This window comes from Ptychodera flava, chromosome 15 (genome assembly GCF_041260155.1).
Source record: "Ptychodera flava strain L36383 chromosome 15, AS_Pfla_20210202, whole genome shotgun sequence".
NCBI lineage: Eukaryota > Metazoa > Hemichordata > Enteropneusta > Ptychoderidae > Ptychodera > Ptychodera flava.
Window position 1 is genome coordinate 20,331,037 of NC_091942.1, and position 13,666 is coordinate 20,344,702.

Genomic DNA, 13,666 nt, shown 5'->3' on the forward strand with positions numbered 1-13,666 from the left:
GTTTCTGAAAGGTAGAATATGCATCAGGGACAGATATTTGGATTCTCAAACTCAAACTTTTACTGTACATTTTAGGTCTAATACTTGTTAGGGCTCATTTTGAAGCTCAAGGAGTAAACTTTTTTTTCGCCAGCTTATTTTTTGTAAAAAAATGAAACTTTTATTTTCTTTATACATTTAACACAGGGTTGGCTGCCATTTTGTTAAGAAAAGAGCTATTTTACGCTCCAAGCATTTCTGCACCGCATATCATTGGTCAGTAATTAACCAGAAAGTTGTACCCAAGTCATATTATGTATGCTTCTTTCAATAAAGTAAATATAATAAATATAGCTGCAAAAAATTTTTTGAAATTGCAAAAGTTGAAAAATAATGAATGATTAGAAATGGAATTCTGTATTTATTCAATTCACATTATGCAGTATTTCTGTTTTCTTATATTTCTTTCGCACTTCTGAAACATTCATACAGAATAATCAGTCACTCCGGGTTAGTGATGAAGGGAATTCTGTGTCAAAGTAGCCAACTTGTGACTCAATTTATGAATGGGAAGTATTCAGCAAGCCGAGGTGTTGAGTGTTTGCATGTTATTTCAGTCAGTACATCCTGTCTTCTTTTGTACACAGTGCTGAAGGCACACCTGTTATTCATCCCAGTTCCAAAGGACTCTGTTATCTGATTGAACATTGACATGATTTGTCCATGTCTTGCACTCACTCGATGTCATACTTGTCCAATTTTTTCTATCCGTTTCATCGGTGAGTTTGGGACTTACCATTATTTCTTAGGGATGGTCAAAAATAGGGAAAAAAGTACAAAAACTTGCTAAAACATGGTCAGTTGCTTGCATTCTTACATACTACTATGCAAAAGAATATTCTCCTGACAGTTGCTTGAGAATAAGATGAAAAAATAATTCATGCCTGCATAATCCTTCCCAAAATTACCAAATTTTTGAAATTTGCTTTCTGACCAGCCCTATCTATAGATCTAATGGTGTATACCTTAGCCCTTTACCTTGTCATATCTAGCTGTTGAGCCACTAAGACCAGAAGACCGCTTTCACATCATTGTTGTCTGTGATCAGAATAGCATATCGGTGTCAGCGAGAAAAGCAAATAGATTCCATTCATAAATCTGTGATGGGTTGGTGACAGCAATATCACCTGTCATAAAGGCTTACCCATGGTATCAAAGGCTTAGATTGGTTGAACTCGGGGCAGCCATATAGCTTCGTTTCACATTAACCTTTTGGAATCAAACGTGAACTTCTGGATTTTGGTTTGTCATATCGCTATGGTACCTGCTTTCATCGCTCATATGATTGACACTTGCCGCTTGAACCGGAATTACATTAACATATTTGAGTACTAGGTAAATCCTTGTGATCTCGAGTTCCCCTTTCCACACCCAAGATCATCTTCATTTACCATCTGTCTTGTATGACAGTACTTAACAATATAATGATGGCAGTCGTGTCAATAGTTGACCTCGGCTCTCTTCAATTGAGTTCTTGTTGATACTAGCGTGACAGCATCAGACATGAGCTGTCAGGAGTCGCATTTCGGGGTTCCCCTTTTCTCATTTACACTATCTACATAACCTCACAAAAAAAACAGTTTGTTTCTTCTCCCTCCCCAATGCACCTCCCCCCTCTCTTTGTTTGTCAAACAGGTAATTTAAACTGACCTGATACCCCAAATATGATACCCCACATATCACACCTCATTTTGTATATGCTCTCCCTCAACTGTTTGTCAGTTGTCGCAAATCATGCATAAGCAACCAAAGCTAGTTATTTTCTTGTTTTGTGAAAAGTCTTTTAAAATAAGTTCTTTGAAGGTTGAGTTGGTTAAGTCAACAGTTTAGTTTATATATTATTTATGTATAAGGAATTGTTTTATAAATTATCTTAATTTAAGTTGATGTGTTTAGAAAATGTTGATTTTATTGAACAAAAACTTGCAAAATGAATACATATTTTGTATGTCTGGTAATTAAAAACGGTAAATTAATGACAGTCTCCGTACATCAAAACGCTAGTCTTATATATTCCTCCATTTTCCGTTTGCGTCAAGCAAAATGTGCAATGTGTGTAAGGCAGCAGGAATAATTGATTTGTAAATGTTTTCATGCACTTTAACCCTTTTCCTGCCAGACAGTAATAACTGTATCACTTCCCCATCAGCCAAGTCAGTAAAAGCGGTATTGAGCCAAAACATGACGTATTTTCACCCACTTGGCTTGGTATGTTATAGCATCTTTTGGCCAAAAAAAATCAACTTTACAGTATATGTTTTCAACAGCCTTCAAATGTACAGTATTATGTTACAATACATCATATGGAATACGTTGTGTTCCATTAATTTTAACCATCTTGACCTGGTGGTGAAATATGGACTTGGCAGGAAAAGGGTTAAAGCCATTTACTAAATGAGATTTCAAGGCACAACACCAATAAACGATTTCACATGACCTAGTTACAATTTTATGAGTGGACATCAATAATCGAGATGCCCTGTCTGATGCTGTCATGTTTCATAATTTTGATGTTAGTGGATTTTGCCTAGCTCCTCTGCGGTGACCAATACTCTCCCTTCCCTTGTGAAATCATCAAATCCAACACATCGACTTCACCCCTACTGCCAGCATGGTTCGTGCCAAAGCCATTGATTTCAGTGACAAGTGTTGACCTGTTTACTAGGGAATACTGGGTGAACAGCTTTAAAGCTCTTTTATCTGTAACTTTTGAAGTAGTTTCCAGATGTTTTGTTGTTTTCTGTTATTGAGTATGGTTTCACATTTTATTCCCCAAATCATGTGGACATGATCAGTGTTCAGGTTGTGGATATAGCATACGAGTGCAAAATGTCAAATTTTATTGTTGGCATCTGAACTATACTATAGTCTTGACTGGAATAATTCATTTGTCAACAAGAGCAAATTGCAGATTGCACACACAATACTGTGTGTTTCAAATTATGGACTGTGTAATGTATCTCCAAAATGTTCTCCAAAGTTATAGCCATTGCCCCTCTAATGGATCAACATCATTGATAATGGTATACTGCAGTCTTTATTCTGCAAGGCAGAGTGGTAATTACTGAAATTAATACTTGTGAAAAACAAAATTGCATAATGCGTAGATCTTGGATCTCAATTACCCTGTGGGTAATTAGACTAGCATAAGGGGCCATAGATAATTAATTAAAGTATGTGTACAGTAAACACAACTAAGTGCATTTGACCTCAACCCCCTCTGAAACGAAAGTTTGGAAGTGTGAAAATCCAACCCAGCCTCATCCTGTATTATACCAACAATCAGTAATTACATTGCTATGAATATAGGGTATTTTCAATCTGGTTCGAACCCACAACATATGGCATCCAGTCACCTAGTGGAGAAGCAACGGACAGAACTGCCTGGCCAAATCACACATACACTTCCACCACCTCTGGCATACCCCCTTCAACCCTTTCACCCCCAGTTCCCTGTATACAGGTCCAACTTTACCATAGAAAACAATGGATTTGGGTCAAACCATGGTGGTGAAAGGGTTAAAATCAATCTTTGTTCATCCCCAACTCGACAATGTTGCAATTAAATGAATTGAAACAGTGTATCCAAAATGATTGTTTCGTTATTTTACACCATGCACGCAACCAAATGTACGTCAAAAAAATGGTGTAGCACTGGTGCCATACTGGCCTTGTATATGCAAAACAATATATGGTAGTGGTATTTTGCGATACAGTAAAACGCGGAGCAAGATGTTGCGATATAAAATGTAGTGCAATTTCTGCGCACAGTTGTCAAAATACAGTCAAACCCCCTCCCACCTAAACGTTGAAGTTGCGCAGGTTTTGATTATCCTAAGCTTGCAGTGTGTGCATTCACACTTGACATGGCTAGCTAGCATACAAAATGTACATAATCATATACCCTATGATGTTACAATGTCATTTGTACCATCAACAATTGATAAATGAACAAGTACCGTGAAGTTAGACACAATGATATATATTTTATTACACCATAATTGTAGAAGTATCACTAAAACAGTTTTCAAAATTTTCAACATGCACACAGCTAACGTTTTGTGCCATTCAATTCAGCAATACTAGGAAACATTTGGAGCACAGCAGAAAGGGAAATAAATAATGCAGAACGTATTCTCACTCCTTCGGCCATCATGCTCTCTCCTCAATATTGTATGAACATTTCCCTCGATACATTTGCCTTGTAAATCGGTATCTTGGGCCAGCAGTTCATACCCCATGATTTCCTTTGTCTTATTAAGATTGTAACCCTTTTCCTGCCAGACAGTAATAACTGTATCACTTCCCCATCAGCCAAGTCAGTAAAAAGCGGTATTGAGCCAAAACATGACGTATTTTCACCCACTTGGCTTGGTATGTTATAGCATCTTTTGTCCAAAAAAATCAACTTTACAGTATTATGTTTTCAGCAGCCTTCAAATGTACAGTGTTATGCTAAAATACACCATATGGAGTACGTTGTGTTTCATTAATTTTAACCATCTTGACCTGGTGGTGAAATATGGACTTGGCAGGAAAAGGGTTAAGATTGTAACTCTGGCATGGCTCATTAATTTTGAAAGGCTTTTATGAGAACATATCTTATATTAAAATCTCTGTTTTGGCATAAAGTGCTGGATGTGTAAGTACATGTAATGTGGAGAAGTGACTGTCACAGGTTGTGAACAGGGTATTACTGTTTACCTGTTACAGCGCTTTAAAATTATTGGTTTTTGTGATATCATATTTTACATTTGTGACAAGTTTTTGGCTGATATAGTAATAACAGTGTTATGTTTTGTAACAAATCCCTGTTTGATACACTGTTACAAATCTGTCCTCCCCCTCATCATCCATCAAGGTCATTACATTGACTATTTATAGCCTGTGATTAAAGTACAGTGGTAAAAAGGGAAATAAAAGCAATACGTAATTGAGGTATGACCGGGGTCTGTCAAATAACCCAGTAATTCTAAAGATTAATGGCAATACAGGTGCCACACCAGACCTATTTAGGGCATGTATGAGTGTAGTCTTCGCACTTTGTTATGCCATATGTCGCCACAGGACATGTGTTTTGCAGACTAGAGAAATCATGGTAGATGATTGAAATTATCACTGGCAACGAGCCAAGTGTCCGCTGTCAGAGCAGCACACTTTAGGTAATGTGTGTACATTGAAGAAAGCAAATCACGTGATTGCAGCATTGGAAATGTGACTGGGAAAAGTCAAGCCGTTCATTTGTCTTGACTTGTGCTTATCATGTATTTCCTATGCCACACAGTATAACCTTTTCCTCGGTCAAGAATGTTTGCGTAGGAGTTTAAACAGATATGCAGTCTTCAGATGTTCCAATTAGTGGTCCATGTGAAAAATTGGTAGTCCTGACCAATTCTCCTTGCAGGGGAGGAATCTGCCTGTCTTAGGGTGCCCTTCACGATCAACAAATAGGAATGAACCTCTCAGGATAGTGGTGATGTGTACTGTTGCTGAGCTTGTGCCCAGCAGTCTTCAGTTTTGTCAATTATCTAGACTGTATAAGCTTCAGTGGTGTTCCTTGATTCATATTGGTATCAAGGAAAACTGCCATTGATATTTTATTTTATTTTCGTTGAAAGTGATTTCAGAGGGTTTGTATTTGTTCTCATTGTTGGACAGTGGACTCATATGTCATTTCTAATTATTTTAAAAACTAATATGATACTTACTCCTCATCATACACTGCAGAAAAATACCAGTTATATCGTTGAAAATATGCCGCATCCATAATGAATATTTGTCATGTTGTGGTAAAACAATGTGATACAATGTGCAGATAGACAACTAAATATTGTAAATGTTAATGAAGGGATAAATATTCAGACTTTACCGGGTTCTTCAGGGTTTAAATATCATTTTACTTGATGTGTTGTACATATAAAACATTGAAGCTAATTGTATACAATATGGATACACATATTTCTTGACAGACAGAGTGTTGGCCACAGACTCCCCAGCCACTGGTACTCATACTGCTGTGTCCATAATGGAATCTAAGCAATAGTAGCTCATCTCATTATCTCTGTGATGATAGACCAGATGTGAACCAAGAGATATTACATGTAACAACTAGTCGTCATTATAATAACAAACTCTTATTACTTGAGTCTATCAGAATCACTGACCAACACTTATTTTCTCTGAAGTTTCATACCAAGGCATTCGTATGAAGCTGTTTTTGATCAAGTTTAATCTTTTCAAACACAGGTTTTTCAAGCCCATGATACCTCAAAAATATTATCACTCAAATTAATTCCTCAAAAACAAAAGTTCTTGTCTGTGTTATTGTATCTCTTAGTCCAGACTCTAGTAGCCTTAACCATCCTTTTTCATCACGTTGGGTTGAAAAAATATGAAAATGGAAAGAATTGACATTGGATAGTGGACAACAAAAATGTTTGTGTCTGTTGGATCATGTACAGGCATTGTATGGTCAAAACAGTGAACGCAAATGCTGTTACATATTTTCTCTTACTGTGTGTCTGAATTATAACTGCCATACACATATTTCAGTTCTGTTGTGTCTGTGTCAATCAGTATTTAAAATCTGGTAAGCTAAAAAAAGTTCAAACTGAAATAAAACCCGCTACATTATATTCTAACAAGACCTAACCTGTAATTTATTTTGACTAAGTCATATATAAAAATATTTATTTTCTAAATGGATAATATCAATATCTAATATAAATGATATATGAAGGAAAATGGTGCTGATATGTGTGGGATTGAATTTAGACTGCACAGTTCTACCATATTTTACTGTGGCAGCCATGAATTGTTGTGTCTCATGTCGTTGACTGTTGTTCAAGGTGATTCTTTCTTAAACTGGCCAATGATATTTCAACTCAACATAAAGCTGTACGGCAACATGACAATTTCCAAAAAGTTGCAAGCCAGGATGCTTGTCCTCAGGAAGTTTGGTTGGACAGAGACTGTAAGTCTGCAGAACACATTGTAAGACCAGATGTTATGCTTTTATGCTTGGTTATTTCATCATACACAAGTTATGTTGACAAGGGGACGGTGACAAACAGTGGTGACATGAGAGAGAGAGAGAGAGAGAGAGAGATTTCAGCCAAGTTCTCACACTTCTCATTTGTATACTTTCTACTTAATAGTGTTATGGTTTGTGTTCATTCCTGTAACCATGGTAACTATTTCATTACACAGTAACCAGACACGGGGAGTGATAACAAGCGTCAATCATTGATAAGGGTGCATTGACCCACTGATGCTTCGGAATAAATGAATTTCAATAGTTCCCAAGGATAGGCAGAGTTTATCATGTTACAACTCTGAAGGCTATATTGATATCTTGATTCATATCATCTCATACTTCAACATATTACCTCCACCAACAAAGCTTTCATCCAAACTTTTCAAAATTATCAAGAAGATGATATTGAGATTAGGACTGCTGGGCGTCAAATCCAATTTGTTGTCTGTTGTGTGTATGTCATTTCTACTTCATCAAGGAAACGGAAGGGTGACTGATCATAATCAATTATTTACTTCTCCTGCATGTTAATAGAGCAAGAACTACATGAAATTAATAATAATATTCTAATAATATTTAATCCTACTGTCGTAGTATTTACTACACAATCCAACTTAAAATCTTAGCAGGTTTTTGACTTGATTTCCAAAGTTCAAATTTAAGGAAGTAACATACTAAGAATTAATCTAAAAAAAGCTGAAAATAGAACGTACTATGCTTGGATTCTCTGATGAGAACTGTTTTATAGTAAGACATTGTTTGCTGTTTAAAATAAAAAATTTAACGATGCTATCAATTAACGCAGTAACTACATGTACATCTCTGCCATGCATCAGCCAGTTATAGAAACGCACTTGTTATGCTGTGGAAAATCTTAAATATATCAAAACCCTCTAAAGCATTAGTCAATCTGAGAGTGTGAAATGCTGCATTTTCTGCATCACTATTCAAACTGTGAAGTTGCCAGAATACAGTCAAGTTAGCATGAGGTGGTTCCATTTCTTTCAATACAGTCACTTTGATTTCAATTTTCAATGAACCTCCTTCATTCTTCTCATTTTCAGGTCAGTGCTGATTATTTCCCTCTGTCTAATATTTGAAAGCAAAACTGGTTCTCGCTGGTACAATTTCTTTTTTCATATAAAACCCGAAGCCTCAAAACAGAAACATCAATAGCCTGTAATGACCATTCATTGAAATGAATTTTTGGATTTATATTTGGACTGCAGATAATAAAATGTTTTCTTATCCCCAGGGTCTTCATTAGATGCATATTGTTCAAATCCGTACTTCTTGAATTTCAATGAGCACTTCCATGTAAAACCCACAGATAATCCTTCGTGGTTTCAGTGTATGTTTTTGTTGTGGCCTAGCAGAGTATCTGAGATACTGAGACAGTTCAGTTCTGTAAGATGCAGCTGATTTATAATGATGCAATGATAATTTGGAATGGCTGCGGTGATATAATGCCAATATTTCATGAAATTTTGATATATTTGATTGATGGTCAGCGTATCTGACTTTCTACACATTCCTTGACCGTCTCTTTTGGTGGGAAAGAAAGCTACTGTACATGATTGTTAATAATAATCTGACCAGCCCCCGTGATCTCTAGTTCCAGAATAGAAACTTGTGTTCAATTTTACGCATTATTATTAGAGCTCTGTCTGCAAGTGTAGCAGATGTGTGCACATCACATCTGTGTCAGTGAGTAACAGAGCTGCTCCTGCCTACATGATGAACTAACTTCAGCACTAGGGACAGTAAACATTAAGATTAATTAGGTCTGTACACAATTTCAGAGAATTTGAATATCTTCTTATGCATAATGTGCATCAGATTTGCAGTTTTTATCAGTTCTTTCTTGTGTTATTTATCTTTTTAAACTGACTCAGAAGCTAGAGGACTCAAGATTGTCACTTTTTCAGTTGATTTAGAAAGAAAATAATTTGATTTTATGGCTGTTCACAGGCTTGGCCAGTCACGTTTGTTTGCGGTGAGGTCTCCGAAATTGCCTACAGCAATGTTAATGTGGCGTGAGTCACTGTCATGGCTTATGCATTAGCCTCCCGAAGTGTAGTTCATTCTCGTAAATTTTAATGATTTGAACGGGTTACGATGTGGCAAGACTACAAACGGCATGTCGGATATACACAGTAAGTGCGGTCAGATGTCTTTCTTCTAACCCTCTGTAATGGGAAAGTACACTCCCTTATCCTGTGTATTTGAGATGTAGCCGTAGGGGAGGCCGTGCCCAAATGACAAAGATTTTGCAACATGGCCACCTTGAAAACATGCGTTGTGCAAATAATGTCTGACGACAGACAAGCTTTCAAGAAGATTGCATTATTGAGTCCTGAAAGTGGCCTTTGTAATACTGTGAATTCTCTAGTGTCAACCGGCTGGAGTGCTCTAATACAACGGTATGGGTTTCAGCAATGTTTGGAATGTCCAATTTTGAATTCATCCCGATCCGTACATCTTTAAGGTCAGGACTTTTGGTCAGCTTTTCAGATGTTTTTGTAAAATGGAAAAAAAAATTTGAGAGGTATTTGCGAAAGCATGGCGTGTTTTTTTGATAGATGTTGGATTGGTCTCCATGGTGCTTTTCATACAAAGCAGCATGCAAATGACAGCACCTGGTTGTCTGTCATCTAGTCTATGCAGATGTCAGACACAACCTAGTGCCATGCAGACAGGCTGGTCACGTTGTGTGGAATAATGATGATTGTGTGAGAGTAAGACAAGTCATACACTCAACAAGGGAAAGGGGAGAGAGATGAAATCCGCTATAGCAGTAAAGTCAACACAGAATGCTGTGGGTACATCATAATACTAATACTACCCATTTTTGAAAAAAATTAGACAACATGCATGTTTTGTCTGTCTATGATGATGTAAGGACACAATAGAATATCAAAAAATTACGAAGTGTGTAAGTTTGAACTCGTGAGGTTACCTGTATGTCCATGGACTGCCGCAGTAATTACAGGTGTAGATTTATGTTGTAAGTTTTCAATTTTCTTAGACCCTATAACTGCAGTTTGTTTTTTTAATATGGACGTTTGTTAACAGGCAGTGTTTTCGTGATATCAGTGCCCAATTCTGGAGAAATTTAAGGCCACCCCTTTATCACTTTGTTAAAAATATGCATACATGACAATTTTGGGTGATGTTTTAATGCAGTGTGGACGACCTGAAATATTAATGGCCATATTTCTTTCAGTGCCCCTATCCACGGATCCCTTTCAGAAAGTGTGACCGGCAGATGTACATGAGAAATTGTTGAATCAATGATATAGATCTGGTGGTTTCATATGTGCATTGCCCTCAGTGTTTAAACCCGGTGCTGCAAAACAAAGATGAAAGACATTGCGTGCTTGTGAAGTGAAACAGAGTTCATCAAGGCATCAAAGAACTCGTCAGTTTATGGTTCATAGTTCTCATATCTGGAAGGGAGTCGTTTGGTCTCAGTTTGTTGTGAAATATAACATATTGATCATTAAATAGGATGTTGATATACTTGAGAAAAAAAGAAGACCTGTTTGAACCAGTTCAGCTCAGAGTATCAGTCCCTTTACTTGATTTAAGTGACAGAAGCCTACTTCATGTAGCTCTGAGTAAACAGGAAAGGCCGTGGCAATTGTATCTTCTCATACACCACTCCTCTCACTCGATAGAACTGCATTCTCCTTGAAATGAGCCAGTCACTGAGCTTTGATAGTCATGAAAGGAGAGTCGACTTGCCTGTCTTGAGAGGACACGCTAATAGTTCTGCTTTTGCCTGTAAAGTACCATTGAACATGTCTAGGTAATGGAGTTCGACACTTTGTAAATTTCTTTTGATTGATCGAATGACTGCTTGACAGATGGAGGTCACTCGTTGGCATGTGACATCGGAACTGACACAATTCCATATCCCGAATTTCAACCAAAAAATTGTCTTTTTTTCAGTTCAGCTTAATTGTACTGAAAATAAAAAAAAGACTAAACCTCTGTAGTGATGTCTCAAAAATTATATGTCCATTCAGTTTTAAACTCACATTGTGGGAGTTTCTGGCAGCTTTTTAAGTCAAATAGGTAAGTTGTTTTTGTTTGCAGAAAAGGAAATTACAGTGAACACATTTGAGTAAAGAGTATTACGACAGTTGACCATTTGTTTAATGTGCACATATTGAAACAGATGTACAGTGACAATTGCATACGTTCATGTTTATTACAAATGTCATGTTTCCAAGCAGCTACTGATGTGTTTATCTGCTCGTTAAGTTCAACTTTAGCTTGTCCCTCGAAATGCTGGTTTGAAAATCACATTAGAATTGACAAGTAGTTTTGTATTACGCCGTGTCTTAGCGACCTAACCTTGTTGTCAAGACAACAGGATGTTACGACTCAGTTTTGGTTTCCAAGCAGTAGTTCTATTCAATGGCTGTCTTGGTTGGCACAATGGCTTCAAAGATATTTCTCCAGTATATATTTTGTCTCATTCCAGAATACATGTATGATGAAGTTATATCAATGCCAGTGCTACAGTAGAGTTGTTGCCAAGGTGTGTTTTACACTGAAAAAAACACAGTTTTCATGTATCAAGGAACTTTATAATGCAAGTACTTCTGGAAAACACAAACATTATCTCTTTTCAAGTTTAACTAGAAATTGGAAAAAAATTGATATTCTGCTATTTATAAAATTTTAGAACAACTGAACAAAGTTCGTTCGAGTGTTGCTTTATGATCTTCTGTTTAGAAAGTTTAATTTAGTGATTGCAGTGGAACACGACACTGTCATTTGTAAGCTCATACTACAGAATTGGGTGTTCTGTACACACATGCTAAAAATATATTGAGAGCAGTGATATTCTCCAAGTCATACACTATAGATCTCTCTCATCTTACTTAGTTTAAAATCTTGATTTGAATCCTGCTAAGAAAACTCATATCATCTTTGATGCATGTCAAGTAAAACACATTGAACTGAGTATGGAAATCGGTCTGATGCTACCTCGCAGCGGCTAAAAATAGGTTTTGTACATGTATATATGTAAAGAGGAAGTCCCTGTGGCAGAGATTGGACATGCTACATTTTGTCTCTCTGTAGTGCTGTGATATATGGCAAAGTTCATCCACGGTTAGATCGGGTTGTCTTATTCGCATGACAGCTCTGCCAATATTCTTATCTTCACCAAACTAGGGAGTCTTGATTGAGTCCGCTAGCACCAGTGATGTGCCCAACCGCTTTTTACTGCATCTTTTGAATAGCTGTCAGTGAGTAAAATTTTAATCATCTCGTAATTTACAAATACTTATATAAATACTGTTGGGGTGTATCATTTGGGAGGACAACTATACCAACGTCAAACTTGTGTTGCAGATCGAAAAAAATTGTAACTTCAAAATGGAAGTTGTTTGTATTTGTCGACCATGGCCAACATCAAGGCCATTATTTCCATGATGAATACCATGAGGTGCTGCGTGCGGTTGAGAATCACAAAGGCAGTGTGTCCCTGATTAGCATATCTGTAATCGCTGGTACAGGAGCAGTGTTTTTCAGTTTTGGTTAATTAATGCTCACATATTACTGGCATCTTTTTACAACGTATTAGGGGCAATAAGTAATAGAATTTAAATTATGTACTCGATCATATACATAACTATTTTCCATCCCAATTTTAAAGACATGGCTATTACACAACTGACACAGTTTCTTGAAAGCAGGCAACTGTAATGACATTTGTCTTTGTTCAACCCTTCCACCGTTGTGGTTTGGCCCAAATCCATTGTTACCAATGCTGAGTGTGGACCTGTTTACTGGGAATCGGGGTGAACAGGTTAAGTTCAAGGTAATCGTGTTCTTCATTACGGAGTAGTGTTTTGAATTCAAAAATGTTTCTCATAGCAGTTGTTTCAGGGGACAGCAATGTTACATCATGACGGCATTCTCCACAAATAGAATGCTTTGTTTTTGACCATATGGCTGATCAGGATGACACGGAAATATTACTATATGCATTTTGTGTTGTATGTGGCCTATGAATTATGGAAATATTACAAATACATGTCATAATTTATGTAGCAGTGAATTTCAATTACCTTAAGTGGCCTTGTTCTTTGTAGCCTATTTCTCGGAAGATTTGCTTTACCAGGTTGTGTACAGTATGTGTATTAGTTGCAAGAAGAGGTGCTTTTACGGACTTGCATTGCATTCATCTGTGTGTTAGGTACTACAGTGCTTTTCAAAGTTGGTCCAATAAGGTGGACATTGTCATTGTTATGTGTGTTAGCAGTCCTCTGCCATTGTTGTATGCGGTAATATTCCATGGCCATTGTTGTGTGTAAGGTGGCAGTCTTCACTGTTGAGTGGCTGCTGTGTGTAAGGTGGCAGTTGTCAGCCATTGACGATAGTAGTCCTCAGTCATTGCTGTTAATAATTATTGTAAGCTATTGCTGTATGAGTTTGCTGCCCTCAGTATGATGTTGCTGTCCTCAGCCATTGTTGTATGATTGCTGTCCTCAGTGTTGTATGATTGCTGTCCTCAGTGTTGTATGATTGCTGTCCTCAGTGTTGTATGATTGCTGTCCTCAATGTTGTATG

General features: G+C 37.1%; 1 protein-coding gene across 7 annotated transcripts in view; it reads left to right on the forward strand.

Annotated features, from left to right (window-relative positions):
• Positions 1-13,666, forward strand: part of LOC139151481 (dentin sialophosphoprotein-like) — a 65,589-nt gene that overhangs the window by 5,930 nt on the left and 45,993 nt on the right. Inside the window, exon 1 of one of the 7 annotated variants that reach the window (XM_070724311.1) lies at positions 12,273-12,339. The exons of the other annotated variants lie outside the window; for them this stretch is intronic. The gene's annotated coding sequence lies outside the window, so the exon portion shown is untranslated. Of the gene's footprint in view, positions 1-12,272; positions 12,340-13,666 lie in introns of those variants that run through there. 7 annotated transcript variants of the gene reach the window in all.